General features: G+C 42.9%; 1 protein-coding gene across 1 annotated transcript in view; it reads right to left on the bottom strand.

Moving 5' to 3' along the window:
• KIAA1217 (KIAA1217 ortholog) overlaps window positions 1-19800 on the bottom strand; it is a 692194-nt gene extending 672394 nt beyond the window's left edge. Inside the window, exon 1 of the mRNA XM_046013815.1 lies at window positions 19725-19800. The gene's annotated coding sequence lies outside the window, so the exon portion shown is untranslated. The remainder of the gene's footprint in view (window positions 1-19724) is intronic.
• Window positions 19801-20864: the final 1064 nt, after the last annotated feature.

The raw sequence follows: 20864 nt of genomic DNA, 5'->3' as shown, positions 1-20864 counted from the left end.
CCCTCTCTCTCTCTGCCTGCCTCTCTGCCTATTTGTGATCTCTGTCTGTCAAAAAAATAAAATATTAAAAAAAAAAAGATAAGAGATAACAAATGCTGGCCTGGATGTGAAGGAAAGGTAACTCTTGTGCACTGTTGGTGGGATTATAAATTGGTAGACCCATAATGGAAAACAATATGGAGGTCCCTCAAAAAATTAAAATAGAACTGCCATATGATTAGCAATTCCACTTCTGGGACTATATCCAAAGGAAAAAAAAAGCGCTTGCTCAAAAAGGATATCTACACCTCTATGTTTACAGTAGCATTACATACAACAGCTGAGACATGAGTATCCATCACCAGATGAATGGATAAAGAAGTTGTGGTACACAGGTAGAAGGGACTGTTGTTCAGCCATTTAAAAACGAGGAAATCCTACCACTGGTGACAATGGAGATGGACTTTGAAGGCATTATGCTAAATGAAGTAAGTCAGACAGAGAAAGACAACTACTACATGATCTCACGTATATGTGGAATCTTAAAAAAAAAAAAAAAAAGATACCAAACTCATAGAAAAAGAGATTAGATTTGCAGATTTGTGGTTACCAGAGGTGGGGAATGGGAGGAGAGATAACTGAAGGAAGGTGGTCAAAAGGTACAAATTTTCAGTTGTAAGGTAAGTATGTATTAGGGATATAATGGTGTCTAGAGCCAACACTGCTCTAAGGTATACAGCAAAGTCATTAAGAGAATAGATTCTTAGAGTTCGCAGCACAAGAAGTTTTTTTTCTTTTCTTTTCACTGTATCTAGATGAAATGACGGATGTTAACTAAACTTACTAGGGTCATCATTTCACGATATTTGTGAATCAAACCATCGTGCTCTATACCTTAAACTTCATAGTGATGTAAGTCAATTATATGTCAATACAATGGAGGGGGGAGATTAAAAAAAAAACAAAAAACAGTACTGAACACCTGGGCAGAGAAATTAGGCAAGAAAAAGAAATAAAAGGTATCCATATTAGAAAGGAAGCGGGAAAAATCTCTCTGTTCACTTATTATTATCTTATACGTAGAAAACTCTAAAGATTCCATGCAAAAAAGTCAGAATTAATAAAAAAAATTCAGCAAAGTAGCAAGACAAAAAGCCAACACACGAAAATCAATTGCATTTCTAAACACAAACAATGAACAATCTAAAAGGAAGATTTAAAAAAATTATTTCCATCTATAGTAGCATCAGAAAGAATTTCCCTTTTAATAACTGAACAAAAGAGCTGAAAGACTTGTTCAAGGAAAGCAATAAAACATTTTTAAAAGAATTAAACAAGACATAAACAAATGAAAAGACATTCCATTTATTTATGGGTTGGAAGACTTAACAGTGTTGTTAATACGACTCAAAGCGATCTGCAGATTCAGTGCAATCTTATCAAAATCCTAAAGACATTTCTTACAATAGAAAAATCCATGCTAAGCTTCACATGGAATCATAAGGGACCCTGAATAGCCAAAACAATTCTGCAAGAAGAACAAAATTGGAGTTCTCATACTTCCTGATTATAACTTACTACAAAACTACAGTAATCAGGGGCGCCTGGGTGGCTCAGTTTGTTAAGCAACTGCCTTCGGCTCAGGTCATGATCCTGGAGTCTGGGAATTGAGTTCCACATCGGGCTCCCTCCTTGGCAGAGAGCCCGCTTCTCCCTCTGACCTCTCCCCTCAATCTCTCTCTCACTCTCTCTCAAATAAATAAATAAAATCATTTTAAAAAGAACTACAGTAGGGCGCCTGGGTGGCTCAGTGGGTTAAGCCGCTGCCTTCGGCTCAGGTCATGATCTCAGGGTCCTGGGATCGAGTCCCACATCAGGCTCTCTGCTCAGCAGGGAGCCTGCTTCCCTCTCTCTCTCTCTGCCTGCTTTTCTGCTACTTGTGATCTCTCTCTGTCAAATAAATAAATAAAATCTTTAAAAAAAAAAAAAAGAACTACAGTAATCAAAAGGGTGTGGTACCTTACCTTTAGAACAAAGAGACAGATATACCAAAGATATAGAAGAGAGTCCAAAAATAAACCCTCACATGTATGGTCCAATGATTTTTGACAACAGACGTCAAGACCGCCAGAAATCTTTTCAACAAATGGTGCTCAGAAAACTGTGTTTCCATATGCAAACAAATGAGGATGGACCTTTACCTAATACTGTATACAAAATTCAACCTGAAATGGATCCATGACCCAAATGTGAAACAACAAAATAGAAGGAAAAAAAACAACAACAAACCTCTTAGGAGACAATAGAGAACAAGAGCTTCACAATATTAGATTTCTTGGATTGGATACCAAAGGCACTGACAACAAAAGAAAAAGTAAACAAATTGGACTTGGTGAAAATTTTTAAATGTGCCTCAGAAGACATGATCAACAGAATAAAAAGGCAACACACAGAACAGAAGAAATTATTTTCAAATCATACATATAAGAGAACTACTAAACTCAACACCAGAAAAAATAAATTACCTGTTTCAAAAATGGCCAAAGAATCTGAATAGACATTTCTCTAAAGAAGATAACAAGTAGACAATAAGCATGGAAAGATGCTCGACATTACTAATCACAAGGGAAATGCAAATCAAAACTATATGAGATACCACTTCAGACCCATCAGAATGACTATTACATTTAGGGGGGAAAAAAAACAGAAAGCAAGTTTTGGCAAGGATGTGGAGAAAGGAATCCTTGTGCATTGTTAATAAGAACTTAAAATGGTACAACCATTATAGAAAACCAGTATGGTGGCTCTTCAAAAAATTTAAAATAGAATGATCATATGATCTAGTAATTCCTATTCTAGATATATAACCAAAAGAATTGAAAGCAGGGTCTGGAAGAGACATCTGTATACCCACATTCAAGCTTCATTATTCACAGTCGCTAGAATGTGGGGATCAGTCAAGTGTCCAATGAACAGATAAACAAAATGTGATACTAGAAGCACAGTGGCATACTATTCAACCTTAATAAAAGAAGGAAGTCCTGCTGGGTACCACAACATAGATGAAACTTAAGGACATGACGCTAAGTGAACCAGGCCAGTCAAGAAGAGACAAATACCATATGATTCCACAGTTAACAGGGACTAGGAGCAGCCACAATCACAGAGACAGAAAGTAGAATGATGGCTGCCAGGGACTGGGGGGAAGGAGGAAATGGGGAGTTATTGTTTAGTAAGTATAGAGTTTCAGTTTTGCAAGATAAAAACCTCTCTGGAGATGGACAGGGGAGATGGCTGCACAACAATATGACTGTATTCATGCCACCAACCTGTGCAATTAAAAATGGTTAAGATAAATTCTACGTCATGTGTATTTTCCAATAAAAACTGGAAAATGTAAAAAAAAATCAACACTTATAATCGGAAAGTCGATAGCCATCTTTTAACAAACACTACAGACACCACATATTTGACCATCAAAACTTACCTTTAGCATTCCCAATATTACTTTTTAAAATACTAACCCACATCAATTCCTATTTATTTATCTATAGTTTCTACTTTTTTGTTCTTTTCTAAAATTTTTAATTGAAATCTACATAGTTGACACATATTATTACATTAGTTTCAGGTGTACAACATAGTGATTCACCAATTATACACATTACAAAATGCTCACCATGGTAAGTATAGTTACAATCTGTGTTACCATACAAAGTTATTACAGTATTATTGACTATATTCCCGATACTGTACTTTTTATCCCCGTAACTTATTTATTTTATAACTAAGTTTTTACTTCTTCATGCCCATCACCTGTTTCATCTGCTTCCCAGCCCCTCTCCCCTCTGGAAACCACCAGTTTGTTCTCTACAGTTAGGAGTCAGTATCTTTGTTCATTCATTCATTTGTTTGTTTGTTTTGGTTTTTTTTATTCATTCACTTGTTTTGTTGTTTTGATTTTACATACAAGTGAAACCTCGGGTACTTGTCTTTCTGTCTGAACTTATTTCATCCAACATAATATACGCCGGGTCCACCCATGTTGTTGTGAATGGGAGGATCTCATTCTTTTTTGTGGCTGAGTAATATTCCATTAATATTGCTTTGTGTATATATGCCACATCTTGTTTGACCCTTCATCATTCCACTGTAAATAATGCTGCAATGAAACTAAAATAGAAGTACCATACAATCTAGTAATTCCACATCTGGGTATTTAGCCAAAGAAAATGAAAACACGAATTCAAAAGATACCCATTTTTTTCCAACCTTATACTTCTTTAAAGCAGGCCTTAAAATCACATAATAACCACAGGTAATACGAATCCACATGAGCCAAAAGAAAGTAAAAGGAAGTATCAATGTGATAACGTACTGCATCATAATCATAAATGACAGGATTAACCAAGTAACAAGGATACTTGAGGTAAGTTGAAATCCTTTTTGTAATCCTCAGCTCCCAATCAGTCCATCAGGCTCTCAGTGACACATGGCACAGCCAAACTTCTTATGTGGACTACTGACTTTTCTATATTTTTCCCCGCTAGTCTTTGTACTTTCTACAAAACATATTAAACCTTTCTACTCTAGGCGTATTATTTTCTGTTTCTCCTCCCTTTTCATTCCTCGTCTGTTGTTGCTTCGCATTCACGTAGCTGTAACTATTGCACTCTTCACTCGAGGCCCCCGGGGAGAAAGGATAATCTCCACTCATCTCTGCATTGCACGTTCTGGATGCTCCCACCAACAGGATCACAGAGGTATTGAACTTCAGCGTTATTAGGGACTACTATGATCACTGAAGATGACAGAGATGGAGAGACTCGGAGAAAATTATATGGCCAGTTGGATAATACAACTGAATTACTTAACTGCACTGGGACCACACCAGGAGTCTCCATCCAGCAGATCATGCCAAAAGATCCATGGTTAGGAACTGCATATATACTCTTAAAAATTTCTCTCTCTATCCATAGATTTGGCTTCTGAAGATTTCTTCAGGATTTTAACTTCTCTTAGCCAATGCCAAGGATCCAAGCTATTTTCTTTTCCCAACCTTTTTGTTCCATTCGCACTGCAGCTCGGGAAAGTATGTGGGCCACAGCCCGAGGCAGCTGGGCCTCGAAGAGTCTGGGGGGGGGGGGGTGGGTGCAGCTGCAGACCTCTGGATTGGAAGCGTCAACCCTGGCGGCTACACAGCCTGTGATTTGCCTGAGTATTTGTATAATGAGGATGAAATTCAGTTTGTATTTAATTATTGTTTTGATAATCCCATGGTTCTAAATCACTTGCCAATGGTATTTTAAAATTCCTTTTCCTTTGATTCTGTTCCTCTTAATGCAGCAATTAAATACCACCTATTATGGCTCACAAATGAAAAGAATCAGCAATCCTCACACAAAAAAATTGTAGGAAATGGTACAATGGACCCAACAACTCCTTCCCCCAGAGATTAAGTAAACATGAGAATGCAACAAAGAAGGGGCATTGAGAAGCCGAATGTCAGAATTCAAGGGCCTCCAGGCACTGTACATATCCTGAAGTTGCTGAAATGAATCCCACTCCTCCCCAGGCACTCCCAGCTCATCAAAGGAGATACCCAGGAAGACTGGTCATTCAATAGTAGAGGGGACATCTGGGAGGCATGAACTCTGATGGGGGCAGGGAGGAGGGAAGAGTGAGCCAATAGTTGGGGGGAGAATTCATAGACGAGGACACTTAAGCTGGGTCTTGCAGGTGAGTAGCAGTTTGCCAGGAAAACAAGGAGGGAACAGAGTAATAAAGCTGCAAAGGTGGAGGTGAAAGTTTTATGATCTATAATTTCCTTTATGTTCTGAAACAAAGATGTCTTAAAACTCAGGTTGGCATATCAGAAGATCTTTACTAGTTTTCATTGATCAGCGCTTGGAATTAGTTTAGAGTTTGGACATATGGTGCTTTCAATTATTAAAAAAGATGAATTTGCTTATTGTGGAGTAGACTGCCATTCTATTCGCCAACATTCTTCTAGAACCTGGAAGCGTGGACAACTCTTGCTTCGATCATAAGATTTCTGTTCTCAACTGTTTTGGAAAGTATATTACAGAGTTGGGTCAACTCAGTCGCATGCAAACTGCAAAGCTCCAAATTTAATTCCCAGCTTGCATTCTAAATTTTCTAAAACTATGATGTTACTTCAGCCAAGAAACAGATGGATAGCTATTCGACTTTTGGTTATGTTCCTAAGCAAATGTACAGATGAAGTAGGCATAATAGACAGAACATGTTACAACCCACAGCTCTCAAATTATTTCCATTAATTGTTGAGTTTAGTGGTCATACTTCTTTGGGTACAAGGATCTCTTATTCCTTGTACTAAGGATTTTATCTTTCCCTCCTGCAAGCCTTTTAAATGATGAACATGGGCACTCTGATTATAAGCAGTGACATTGGTGTTCGCCGGTTTTTCCTCTATTATTGTTCCTCTATTATCTACTTCATTGGCACCACCGTTTATCAAATCTGTAATCTTTTTCAAATAGGCAAAAATACTTTCCACGTAAGATTTGAGCTCCCTTAAAAAGTAAGAAGCATTAAACTGGTGAATAGGTTTGCAGAGCATTGATCACTAACGTTAAAGGTCTATGATCCCAAACCCACCAATAGGCAAACCTGGGTTCGGTACTCAACCTCTTTGTGACTTAGTTCCTTCTATGAAAAGTGGAGATGAAGTACTTTATAGGGCTCTTATCTGGTTTAACGCAATAATGTCTGTAGCATACATAGGTTAGCACAGGGTCGACCCACTGAAGGCACTCAGCAAATAACCCATTTACTTTGGCTCATGATGAGTTTTTTTTTTTAATAGCCAACAACCTAAAGGCACAGAATAAAATCTCATACTTAGGATTTAATAAAAATGTCTCTCCTTTACGCTTACATCCATTAGTAACATGTCATAACTAATGCTTTTGATATAAGAGGAAGAAAAATCATTTCAAAATACACGTAATCAAACATAAACTACCTCAGGGAAACAGAGGAAGTGCAATATTGCATGAGTAGTGGAAAATTATATCTATAACACGCTTCTTAATTCTGAGTTAATGAAAATAAAGGTGAATGTCTTATGTGGTTATTTTAATTAGAGCTTATATCAAGGTGGTTAAAAATAGTCAAATTTTGACAAACAATTCTTCAGCATTCAATTAACATTTGGATCAAAGTATAATTTCCCCCCATGCAATTCAAAGTGATAAAATAAACCTACCTTTGAAGCAAACAAGTATTTTGTTTAATGATTTCCACACTTAAAAAAAAAAAAAAAAAAAAGGCTCGCTTAAGCCCACAGCTGAAGAGTAAATAACATGTAAATGTCTTAGGAACCAAAACAAAAAACAAAAAAGAAAGTCAAAGTTAATACTCTTTCAATTCATTGAATCGCTCCTGACACATAGCACAACACTTCCAACTGCTAATTAATGACGTTCTGAGATTTCAGGAATTGATGAGAATGTTCACAGTGAAATTCAATCTGTTTCTTTAGGAAAACTATCTTGCGCTTTACATACACCATAGGATAATGAAACATGGATAGCCAGCATCCAGCTGGCTCTAGCAAGGGGTCACAAACACCCACAAACTGCTTCTGTCTTCCCTCTAACCCAAGGCATGGGAACACAGAATCCACTGTCAAAAGCAAAACAAGTTAATAACACAACAGACTCACTTTTCGCCTATAAAGACAATTTTCCAGAAAATTTATTTAAAGAGGAGACACAGGGGCGCCTGGGTGGCTCAGTGGGTTAAGCCGCTGCCTTCGGCTCAGGTCATGATCTCAGGGTCCTGGGATCGAGTCCCACATCGGGCTCTCTGCTCAGCAGGGAGCCTGCTTCCCTCTCTCTCTCTCTCTGCCTGCCTCTCTATCTACTTGTGATCTCTCTCTGTCAAATAAATAAATAAAATATTAAAAAAAATAATAATAAAAAAAATAAAGAGGAGACACAATCAAATATATCTGCTGACGTTCCCTCCTCTGAACAGTTTTCAAAACCTGTAACCTCAGCTTCCATTGCCCATAATTAGTCACAAATACTTTCAAGACACATAATCTGACAGGAAGGCCCCTGGAGACGTCTCTGAATATAGTAAAGGAAGCCAGGACGTTAAGACTCCTTCCTCACATTTTTCTTCAACCAGATCTACTAAACCAAGGAAATTATTTGATTTGCAAGACCATTAGCCACACTGACAAATTAATTTCATCAATCACAGTAAAATGGGATGAAATTGAGTATTTTTTTTTTCATACTGAAAGTAAATTCAAGGGCACTAGGGATGAGATGGAGAAATGGTGTCCTATTATCCAAAAGACATTTGAGCTCCTGTAAGGACCTCATGACTCATAATGTGGGGAAGTGGGAACGAGAAGACACGGTTTCCGCTTACATTTCAAAATGCTTCAGCACACACAACTCTCACTGGTTTAAATTATTAAAATCTGTGAATGAACAAACCTCCCCCACAATACACCGGTTCCCGGGAACGGGACGCCGCACACGGCACTGCAGGCAGTGCTCCAGCGGCCAGCTCGTTATGGGGAAGAAAAACAAGGTGCATGCTTGCTGATGAAGCACTAAACCTTGAGCATTTCCCAGCTCAGAAAGCACTTGAACGTATTAACGTTAACATAAAACAAGACCAAGTTCATTCTGCTACCAGGATGCTGCTACTGGAACCCTCCTGCATTTACGCCACCCTTAGTCTGTCACAGCTTCTCATTCGCGCTCTTAAATTAGTCATTCATTTATTCAGCAAGTATACTTTGGGTTAGATTTTGAAGGATTGTTCGGGTGATGCCAAAAGTTTAGACTTTTACTAAGGGCAATGCAGAGAAAGTGAACGGTCTTAAGTAGGAGGATGACATGATCTGATTTTTATTTTAGAAAGATGACAGCTAGGGGGCCCGGGGGGCTCAGCCAGTTAAGTGTCTGCCTTTGGCTCAGGTCACGACCCTAACGTCTTGGGATGGAGCCCCACGTCGGGCTCTCTGCTCAGCGGGGAGCCTGCATCTCCTTCTCCCTCTGCTGCCTGCTCTGTCTACTTGTGCTCTCTCTCTTTCGGTCAAATAAATAAATAAAATCTTTTTAAAAAATTTTTTAAAATAAAAAAAAAGAAAGATGACAGTTTGGATATTATATGGGATGCACTTAGGAGTAGACACCTGGAAAGCAGCTTAAGAAGGACCGCACTATCCCAAGCAATAACTGCTGATGGCCAGAGGCTGTGGGAGCAAAATTCAAGAGAATGAAATAGAATCAAGACATACAAGGAAGGTTACCAAAGAAAAAGAAAGAACGAAACAAATTTGGAGAGATGGTTGGGAAATGATGTGTTCAATTTATAACCGGTTGCATTTAAGGTCAAATGTAGAGTTAGTCAGTGCAAAACAGTGAGATACCTATCTGGACCTCTCAAGCGTGCTGGGGGTGGGGGGATCTGTATTTGGAAGACATCTCCAATACAAATGATTATTCAAGGGGTGGCAGAGACAGCGCAGATAGAAACTTTAGGGTTAATGGAAAAAAGCTCAGAAGACTAAACACTAAGAAATCACCCACATTTTAGAAATGGGCAAAGAAGGAAAAGAATAGAGGAGAAGAAAAGAGAAACTATAGGAGTACGTAGAGAGAAAGCCAAGATCAAAGACTTCAAAAAGGCAGCAGTCATGGTCAAAACTGGCAAGAGCTGCCAAGCTGTCAACCAAAATAGAAAAGTGCAGGGGATTTAATAAAAAGGAGAAGGATGATAGATGAGTTGGGAATCTTGGCTGTACAAATGCTCAACTGGACTAAATCAGGTTGCACCTGGAGATGAGGGATTGGAGATGAATATAAAGAACATTTTGGTGAACTGTGAATGTCCACTTCTAGAAATTTCCACCCACGAGAACAAAATTGTCAGTTGCGGCATAATCACTGAAATTACTCCAGACCTGGTGCAGCAGTGAGGCAGGATCCAGAGAGCAAACACTTGATGACAGGAGGGACAGAAGTGAGGACAGCTGTTGACAGCGATGGGAAAACAAAGGGGTCTCAACCCCTACTCCTGGCTTTCAGAACATCACTGTGAGCAAATGAGCAAATTCTATATTCATTCTTTCATTCATTTATTCAAGAAGTATTTCTTGAGTAGCTGCTACTTTGGGGGCTGTGCTAGATTCAAGGAAGATTCTGGATACACAAATGCACATGTGCTTCCCGCTCTCCCAGAACCTACAGCAGGGAGCCTGCTGGACATGTGAAAGCCTTGAGATGGAGGAAAATGTCAGTTAAGACCCAAAAACAGGGGCACCTGGGTGGCTCAGTCCATTGCGTGGCTGACTTTGGCTCAGGTCATGATCCTGGGAGCCCCACATAGGCTCCCGGCTCAGCAGGGAGTGAGCTTCTCCCTCTGCCTGCCACCTTCTCCTGCTTGTACTCTCTCTCTCTCTCTTTCAAATAAAAAAAAAAAAAAAAAACTTAAAAAAAAGAAAAGACCCGAGGTGCCTGGGTGGCTCAGAGGGTTAAAGCCTCTGCCTTCGGCTCGGGTCATGATCCCAGGGTCCTGGGATCGAGCCCCGCGTCGGGCTCTCTGGCTCCCCTTCCTCGCTCTCTGCCTGCCTCTCTGCCTACTTGTGATCTCCGTCTGCCAAATAAAATAAATAAAATCTTTACAAAAAAAATAAAAAAAGAAAAGACCCAAAGGTAATTGCTTCCACTGAAGAGGAGAGCAAAAGAAGGGACGTATGTTCACGAGGGAACTGGTTCTCCGTAAGGCTCAATGCATAGGTTTTGGAGGGAGGCAGTGGTGGAGGCTGGGTCAGAAGGAGGAAGTCCAGAGCAGGCTGCACTGCCCAGAAGAGGCAACACACGCTGTAGGGACTTCATGTGTAGCGCAACTAAGAACATCGGGTGTGCAGCCTGGAGGAACTGGCTAACAGGCCTTGGGGTTTCCAGTGGAATTCATCCCAAATGGGCAGGTCCTGATTAATGGGGCTTCTTGGAGAATTAAAATGTGCAAGGCGATGGTAGCTTCTGGCACTTGGTTCTCATAACAAAACCAGCCTAGACTTGGTTAGACTGGCGGCCCATGAAATCTGAGCATAGGACGGCAGTAGGCATGGGGATTTTTTCCCCAATGCCCATTACCGGAGCACCGGGTGCTCAGGAGGAAGGTGGACCTTTTGCAAAGGAGCCAGACGGTTCTAGATTGTGGTTCTGAAGGAGCCCACTTCTGACCCTGGTAACTTCTGAACCTTTGTATCTCCTTGATGCTCATCTTCGTCATTTTCCTCACGATATGTGATTCTCCCCTTCGGGTCCAGTTTTGATTCTTTCTTAACGAGGAATGTGCATCCGTCATTAGCTCCACCACCATGGTCTCCGTAGTCAGCCCATCCTGACATGTTCTGGCCTCACGCAAGATGTCGATCTGCAGTTGTGTTGGTAGTCTATTTTCCTTAACTCTTTCACGTTGCCTGAAGACCGCAGTCTTAACCCACCACACTGCTCACCTCATAAAACCCCTGAGGAGCACCCCCGGCGCCCAGGGTCAGACGGCCAGAAAATGAAAGATGTATCACTATCCTCATCCAAATTCTAGAAGAAATAAAACGCCAGTGCTTCCCACAACACCTTCATTGCCTTTTCTCTTTTATTCCTCAAGACAAAACTCCAGCTACTGCCATCCCCTCAGCCAACCCCCTTGTTTCTTCTAGTTTCGTCTGCAGAGACACAAGAGGTCTTTTTCTCGCCAAATATTTGGATCAGATCACATTCCTATAGGCTGAGTGCTGCACACTATAAAGTGCCCTTCGAAAGAGATATTCTTATGAGTTAGGATGGTCCTCTGGGCCCTAGAATCTTAGCTTCTTCCTAAGTGGCTTCCTCTGGTGGCTTCAAGGCCTTCTGCCAGCTTTCCTGCTGTGCCTATTGCCTTTCCCTTTCCTCCACTCCAATCAAACAAATATTCCTTGGCACCCTGTTTCATCCTTCCAAAGCCATCTTCAGACTCCTTCCCCACCACAGTTGGCAGACAACAGTCCCCTATTCCATCCCACAGTTCCTCTGTTTGCCCAGAGAAGTTCTCACTCAAATTCTGACCCATACAGATAATGTTGCCACACCAGGTAGAAAAGGTGAACACACGCCTTTGCCCCAAACACCCATCTGGGAGGTAGATGAATGGAGGGCAGGGAACAGGGTGTGTGACTGTTGAGTGCAGTCCTTAGAATAATGTCAGTGTTGGCAAAGAGTGCAAAATAATTGGAAAACCAGAACCACAAGAGAAATACAAGCATGCGTCAGGCATGCTTCATTCACTTGTAGACAAAATCAGAAGCAGATGTTTTTATTCATTGCCCTTCGCATTGGCACCCACTGCCTGACGAACTTCCTCTTGCCAGTGCACTCTCCTTGGGCTTAACCATCCACACACTGGCTGCAACTTACCACTCATGTCACCGTGGGCTCTACGAGAGCTTCCCCATTTGCCCATCTTGTGTTCTAAGGCTTCCCACGATCTGTGGGCCAGGTACAGTTACAAGCAGCCATCACTTACCAGCTCTGCTGGTTTGTGTTTCAAAGTGCTTAATATACACACCTAAAATCACTGAAATTCCTCACCATTCATTGGGGTTTCTCAATGGGTGCAGAGCTGCTCACTGGGACCTGCCAAACCACGATGTAGGAAGTCTAGTCCCAGTCTCTGCATGGTAATCAGCAACATGAAAAAACTTACAATCAATTTCCATAGATGGCTAATTTATGTCGGGTAAAGGTGCCCAGGCTCAAGCCGGACATACAGAGCAGCTCCGTGCGATCATATTATGTTAGCACAAACATTGTGGGCAGGATGGAAAGAACCATCAGGTTCTATGTTTCCAAATAACTGAAATCAAATGTTTATTCTATTACTCATTCATTTATATAACACTTCTTAAGCATTAGTATGTGCTAGGGAATACTATTGGTACTGGGGACACAGCAACTTGGAAAAAAATAATAAAGAATCCCTGCTGTTGGCAAAAGATGACAGACGGATACTGAGTTCTAACAGAGTGCCCTCATTCTATATCAGTTGTTAGAGGTTGTGATGGTTAACGGTGCCCAGATATTTTGTCAAACGTTATTCTGAATGTTTCTGTGAGGGTGTTTTTTGCATACTGGTATTTTTTAAATTTTATTTTTAAAGATTTTATTTATTTACTTGAGAGAGAGAGAGTGGGGAAGAAGGGTGGAGGGGGAGTAGAGGGACAAGCAGATTCCTCGCTAAGGAGAGAGCCCAACTCAGGGCTTGATCCCACAACCCTGAGATCATGACCTGAGCCAAAATCAAGAGTCAGATGCTCAACAAAATGCACCACCCAGGGGTGCCTGGGTGGCTCAGTGGGTTAAAGCCTCTGCGTTCGGCTCAGGTCATGATCCCAGGGTCCTGGGATCGAGCCCCACATCGGGTTCTCTGCTCCGCAGGGAGCCTGCTTCCTCCTCTCTCTCTGCCTGCCTCTCTGCCTAGTTGTGATTTCTCTCTGTCAAATAAATAAAATATTTAAAAAAAAAAAAAAAAATGCACCACCCAAGCACCCAAATATTAATAATGAAAACAGTGAACATTGAGGAAAGCAGATTACCCTCCATAACATAGGTGGGCCCCATCCAATCAGTTGAAGAGCTTAAAGAAACAAAGACTGACCTCCCCCAAACAAGATGGAATTCAACAGATGACAGCCTTCAAATAAGAACTGCAGTATGAGCTCTGTCCTGAGTCTTCTGTCTGACCTGCAGATTTTGTTTTCTTTGTTTGTTTGTTTTTAAGATTCCATTTATCTATTTGACAGACAGAGATCACAAGTAGGCAGAGAGTCAGGCAGAGAGAGAGGAGGAAGCAGGCCCCCCGCTGCGCAGAGAGCCAGATGCGGGGCTCGATCCCAGGACCCTGAGGCCATGACCTGAGCTGAAGGGAGAGGCTTCAACCCACTGAGCCACCCAGGCACCCCTGACCTACAGATTTTGGATTTTCCAGTCTCAGCAATCACATGAGCCAATTCCTTAAAATCGCCCTCTCTCTCTATACACACAAACACACATACACACACACGCTATTGATTCTCTGTCTCTGGAGAACCCTAATACAGGGGTATTCTGATCTCAATGGGAAAGTCTCTAGTCTTAGCATACTCATATTCATTTCCATGATGGCATCTCTCAGATACTTCCCACTGATACTGGAGGAAATGGTTATCCCTGCCCCTCCCCTGACCGCCTTCATGATACACCTGGGTAGGACCCCCACTTGGGTTAACAGATATCAAGGAAAGCCTGGTGTTTGGAAGTCGGACACCTCACTCATTCCAGTTTGTTCTTGGAGAAATCACCCAGTTCTGCTGGCTCTAAAGGTCACCTACAAACCTTCCTGGGACTGAAAATCAATCCTTAGTTCTGAGCCACACCAGTTTGCATCCTCTGCTGGGTTCATGCAAATGTCAAAGCAGCAGGAGAGTGTCACAGTAGGAAGCCGCACTCAGTCCTGCCCCAGAGACAGCAGGCCACCTAGCAGCTCACATACTTGCTAGCCAGAAGCCGTGGACACCACCAAGGTCTGCTCCTGTCTTTAAAGTCCTTCATTCCAAAGTGTTCATTCCCTCATTGGGATTGGCCTGGATCCAAGCGCCTTTGGGCACTTTCACATGGCCTGGCCTTTGCTCCTGCTTCCCCTCTGCGTGGGGTGCTAATTCTTCCATTTTTTCTATCAGAAAACTATCCATTCTTCTAGCCTTGCCTCAAATGTTACATGTTTTCTGAAGTCTTTCCTGACCCCTGCCAGCAAAAGTTAATTACTCTCTTAACTGTGTTCCCAGAGACATTTAAATTTCTTCTGAAGATTAGAAAGGACACATCAAATACCGGTCACATTAACCAAATATTCAGACATCGGCCCAATGGAAGCTGTTCCAGAAAACTAGTCTATGAGAAGGTTCAGGTTTTACTAGTTCTATTCTCTCAATACCAGTCTTTAAAAATGCAATTTGTAGCAGCGCCTGGGTGGTTCCGTTGTTAAGCATCTGCCTTTGGCTCAGGGTGTGATCCCAAAGTCCTGGGATTGAGCCCCGCATGGGGCTCCCTGCTCAGCGGGAAGCCTGCTTCCCCCTCTCCCACTCCCCCTGCTTGTGTGTCTCTCTGTCAAATAAACAAAATCTTTAAAAAAGTAAAAATAAAAATAAATAAAAATGCAATTTGTAAAAGACTGAGAGCACTGGACAGCTCAGTAGTGGCTACTTTCCAGAGATTAGTTAGCTCACAGACTAGACATAAGCCTCAAATATGAGAACTCCAAAATATAAAAACATGTTGCGCAGAGCTCACGAGGTAAGTCCTGGTCATTTCTCTCCACGTAGCTGGGTGTATACTCTACAACTACAACTGTTTGTATCATAATCACCCTCGTTACCTCTATTCCTTAGATCCTTCCTCCCTAAGAGTGAATGGAATTGTGCTGTCTTCCAAACAGTTCAAGTGGCTATTATTTATTCCACTGAAATGTCCTAATAAGATGCCCCCCCAAACTTTCCAAACCATCACATGTCCAATCCAATTTAATGCCCAGGACTGGGGTGCCTGGGTGGCTCAGTGGGTTAAGGCCCCTGCCTTCGGCTCACGTCATGATCCCAGGGTCCTGGGATCAAGCCCCACATCGGGTTCTCTGCTCAGCGGGGAGCCTGCTTCCCCCTCTCTCTCTGCCTGCCTCTCTGCCTACTTGTGATCTCTGTCTGTAAAAAAAAAAAAAAAAAAAAAAAAGCCCTGGACTGACTTTAGCACATATCATGCGGTGATTTGCAAAAGAAACAATACCTCTGAACTAATCATGAAAATAGATGTTGGATGGGATTGCCAACAGACCGTGCTAACAACTACCTGATTTTTGCAAAGTTCATCTGTGGCCTGGAGCCCGCAGAGCAGGGCAGTGGGATGGGGGCAGGAGCTTCAGTTTGGTACCGAACGTAACATTCATGTTTCCTGGGCAGGTCACATTCAAACATTAATTATGCAGAAGTAATAAAATAATCTTACTCTTACTGAAACTCCCAGCATCCTGTGTTTTTCCCCACCACAGCATGAGGGGTGCCATTTTGGCTTTTATACCAGATAAGTCAACTCATCACTTGTAATACTGCTCCAGAGGCGGGACTGGGTTCCGGCAGCTTCTGGATGTCCTGCTAGTGGTTGGTACAGAAGAGGGACTGCCCCTTCTGTGCTTGGTCGAGAACCAGTCCCTGGCTGGAGTGTTTTCCATGTCTCTCAAAACTTGGCCTTAATGTTGTATGATGATAAAGGCAAGTCCAACGACTCATGTCCCATCGATTATACCTGGCCACTCAGCAGTATTTTATACAAATCCCCCTTCTCCTGAAACACTCGTGCGCCTGGTCCCCAGGGTGCCACACAGACCTAGTGTCCGGCTTTGTGGCAGTCCTTCTCAAGTCTAGAAGCCTCTTCTTTCAGGAGCTGAGGCTTCCAACTTCCCCAAGCTCACACCTTAGCACCTCGCATCCCATCGGACTGTCTTACATCCACCTGCAGGCCTCTGACTTCTTCAAGTATCTCCTTCTCCGGCCTCTCCCGAGAGCTCCAGACAAATCGACACAGCAGACAGGCCCATCTAGCTGGATATCCGGACCAGCTCCGCACAGCCATATTACGTGAGCACAAAGGGCACTCAAAAACAACGCTTCTACAGCCGCTCTGGAAATGTGCCCCTTCGGACTTCCCCATATCTCTAAGGAGGCACAATGACTCACGCAGGCAATATGAGACCGTCCCCTGCTCAAACGCCAGGGCTACTTCATCAGCAAATCCCATCAGCTTTATCTCCCGCTTTCTGTGACTCCCTGTCACCACCGCCTCTCCCCTGGACCACAGTGTCAGCCCCTAACATTAGTGATGGTTTTAAAGTATAAATCGAATCTCATCACTTCCCTGTTTAAAGCCAGTCCAGGGGTGCCTGGGTGGTGCGGTGGGTTGAGTGCCGGGTCTTGGGTTGGGCTCAGAGTTGTGAGATCGAGCCCCACGTCAGGGCTCCATGCTCAGTGCGGAGTTGGCTTGGGACTCTCTCTCCCCCTTTCCCTACGCCCTCCCCCTTCAAATAAATAAATAAATCTTTAAAAAAAAGTGCCAACCTAAGGCTCCTCATTGCACTCAGAAGTGGTCTGGTTTCTTTTTTTCTGAGGAGGTGGGGAAAGGTATGGATTAGAGGGAATTTTATTTTTGTTGCTGGCAATCTTAAATATATTTTCAGGGTGGGGGGAATACCAGAGATTTCTACTATATAATGCTCCCTTCCTCTGATTCCAAGTACTATACTGATATGAAGATCCAACCATACCCTGTTATGGCTTAAAACCCTTCCATGACTCCTCACTGCTCTTGGACAAATACCAAAATCCTGCTAAGGCCTGTAGACCCTGTTCCACGCCCCTCCTCCCCAACCCCCAAGGCTGCAGTGAAGCAGAAAGAGGCCTAGATGGGAAGAGCTTAGGCCAGCATTCCTGGCCCTGCCACCTCCTCCCAGCAGCCCTCCCTAATTTTACCCACTTGAAGGTCCTCTCTTCAGAACATCCCAGATTCTTACCTTCACACCCTGAGGCTGGACAGAACCAGGTCCCTTTACAACTCTGACTGCCATTCTTCCCCTCCGTCACCATGGTCCCTCCCCCACCCACTGCCACCAGCCTTCTGGCACCTGCTTACACAAGCTCATTCCCTCTTGGGGCCCTATTTCCTCTGCCTGGACCACATCCCCGCAGATCACCACATGTTCACACGCTTACTTTGCTCTTACAATCTTCAAAGATCTCTCTCCAGAGTGGCCCTTCCTATCCATAACTGGGCCTAAGCATCCTGTCCCTTTCTCTGCTTGATTATTTAAATTACATGTATTTGTTTAGTATCTGTCTCCTCTACTAAAATGAAAACAGGGAGGAAAGGACTTCTACGAACTCATTCGCCACGGACTACCACTCCGGTCTTGGCTGGCAGTTCAAGCTGACCAGAGCTGGTTCTGCATGCCCAGCCTATGTGCCGCAGAAAAACACACCCTGACATGACTTAGTGACAGCATCTCTAAGACATAGAAAAAAGAGTTGGGGCACCTGAGTGGCTCAGTGGGTTAAAGCCTCTGCCTTCAGCTCAGGTCATGATCCCAGGGTCCTAGGATCGAGCCCCACATCGGGCTCTCTGCTCAGCAGGGAGCCTGCTTCCTCCTCTCTCTCTCTCTCTCTCTCTCTGCCTGCCTCTCTGCCTCCTTGTGATCTCTGTCTGTCAAATAAATAAATAAAATCTTAAAAAAAAAAAAAAAGAAAAAAGAGTTTAGTTGAGCACCTGAACGTGCTTCTTTTGTGCAATGAACCATTTGTAAGGACCTTTATTTCCCACACCTGTGCCTGAGGATTGCCTGAAGGATTGAACGGGCGTGAAATCAGAACTATTCCAACTGCAAATGTACAGAAAGCCAATTCCAAAAAGCATATTCCAGAAAGAAAGAAGGAAGGAAGAGAGGCAAGGAGGAAAGGCAGAGGAAGGAAGGAAGGAAGGAAACAAGCAAGCACGCAGCCATCCGACGGCTCAGAGCAGGATCTTTAAACAATATATCTAGGACACATTTTCTCTCCCATCTCTCACCTCGCTTGTCCTCTTTATGAAAGCTGTATTCTCTCCTGCTATAAACACGCTCCCTCTGTGTAGCAGGGGAGTAATAACTGTCAATTTCGGGACTGTAATCATTAAGAAATTCCAGTGGAAAGGGGATTTCTTTTTTCCACCGGCTTTTTATCAATTCCAGGAATGACTCGAGGGGCCTGTATTTGTCCACCACTGGACAAATGCCTTGTCCGGGGGTCCACACCTGAGGGCAGTGCTCACCCCCGCGGTCCAGCTGCAGAGCAACAGAGCTCGGGCTGGCCACTGTGCTAAGCAACCAGACTGAAGGAGTGGGCAACCCACAGCCAGCAGAACGAGCCAGGATTTGCGAATGTCTTTTTTATCCCAGGTACGACACAACCTGCACACAGAATTTAGATCTAGAAGAAAATCTCTGCACTCAGCAGTGAAGAGGGGAGGACAAACCTCCCACTCTGTATCTGCTCCCACACAAACCCACGTGGACCTTTTACGTTCACAGAACAACCCAACATGCTCACAAACGCCGGAGAAGCCCTAAAGCCAATCTCCCAGGACAGCGGCAGAGATAAGTAAGGATCAACAAGTCAAACTCAAAAGTGAATTAAACAGGCGGAAATGTCAGCATAGTTATTTATCTACAGCTCCCCCTTTGGTGCCATCTGGAATTACGGCTTTAAAGACCATCCATCCACCAGTAACGCTCAAGTCATTTCTCTGGACTGACCTCTCCCCTGAACCTCACACTGGCGAGTCCAATGGTCTGCATGTCAATATCCAAGAGGCAGCTCAAACCTACGACATGTAAAACAGAAGTCCCCCTCTTCCCAAATCTGATCCTCTTTCTTGTCTTCTGCTCAGAGGTGGCAACTCCATTTTACTTTTCAAGCAAATACCCTTGAACTTGAACTTACCCTGAATTCTCTCTCTTCCACCTGACATCCAAAGCTTCAGCCAATCATGTTAGTTCTGCTTCAAACTATGTAAAAAATCAACCTAGAGCTGGCACTCCGCCGCTGCTACCCCCTGGCCCGAGTCACCAGCGTCCCTTACCTGGGCCACTGCAACAGCTTCTCAGCTGGTCTTCTGGCCTCCGCACTCAGCGTCCAACCAAGAAGCCAGAGTGATCCTGTTTAAAAAAAAAAAAAAAAGGTAAGATCATGTCACATCTCTGTTCTCAAATCCTCTGCTGCATGCCCATCTCGTGACGCCAGAAGTCAAAGCCAAGGAGCCTTGTGCGATCTGGTCCCTATTGCCCTCCTGACATCACGTCCTGTTACTGGGCCCCTCACTGGTTCAACTCAAGTCACCTGGGCATTCTTGTCAGTCCTCATATATACCAGGCATGCTCCTGTTGTAGGTTTTTGGACTAGCAGTTTTTTTCCACCTGGAATCCTCTCCCCTAAAAATCTTCACCTTTTTAGTATGAAAGCTGCCCATACGCACCCCCACACTTCCTCTCTCATTTCTTCACCTTATTTTTCTCTAGGTCACATCTCTCCACTGATGTATAAACGTTTTATTTGTTTGCTGATTGCCTGTGTCTCCCCAAGAGACTATAACCTCCATGAGAGTGGGGATGTGTGTGTGTGTGTGTGTGTGTGTGTGTGTGTGTCCATGTGTGTCTGTGTCTGTGTGTGTGCTCTATCACCAGTGCCTGGACTGTGCCTGGGATGTAGCAGGTGTTCAGTAAGTATGTGCTAAATTAATCAATTACCTATCTGTAAATTTCTCTTGCCCCAAAAAAAGAAAAAGCAAAGTATATGACTTAAACAAAAACCCTCTGTTGCCTCCTCCTCATCCTCTCGCTCACACAGACTTTAAGAAACAGAAAAATAGTTTTAAGAGTATCTGCTTTTTGAGCCCAATAGGTTAAAAGAATGTATTAAATAAGAACTACCTGAAATAAGATACAAGCATAGCAAAATGAAATATGTAGTAACTGAAATAAAATCAGTAGGCATACATAAAATCAATTCATATCGTAGAGAATAAACTTAAGAAGCACTCCCAGAACAAAGGCCAAATGAATAAAGTTGTAAAAAAAAAAAAATGCACAAAGGGAATGGCATACTTGAAGGACAAATCTTAGATAGGAAACCCACCCATAAAAGAATAAATGTATGGATGAGAAGCAATAATAGAAGGTAGGAGAAGATAAAATATTCCAGACCTAAAAAAGCAAACTTGACA

This window comes from Meles meles, chromosome 7 (genome assembly GCF_922984935.1).
Source record: "Meles meles chromosome 7, mMelMel3.1 paternal haplotype, whole genome shotgun sequence".
Classification (NCBI taxonomy): Eukaryota; Metazoa; Chordata; class Mammalia; order Carnivora; family Mustelidae; genus Meles; species Meles meles.
Note: the sequence above shows the minus strand (reverse complement) of the source record. Positions and strands in the feature narration are given on the sequence as shown.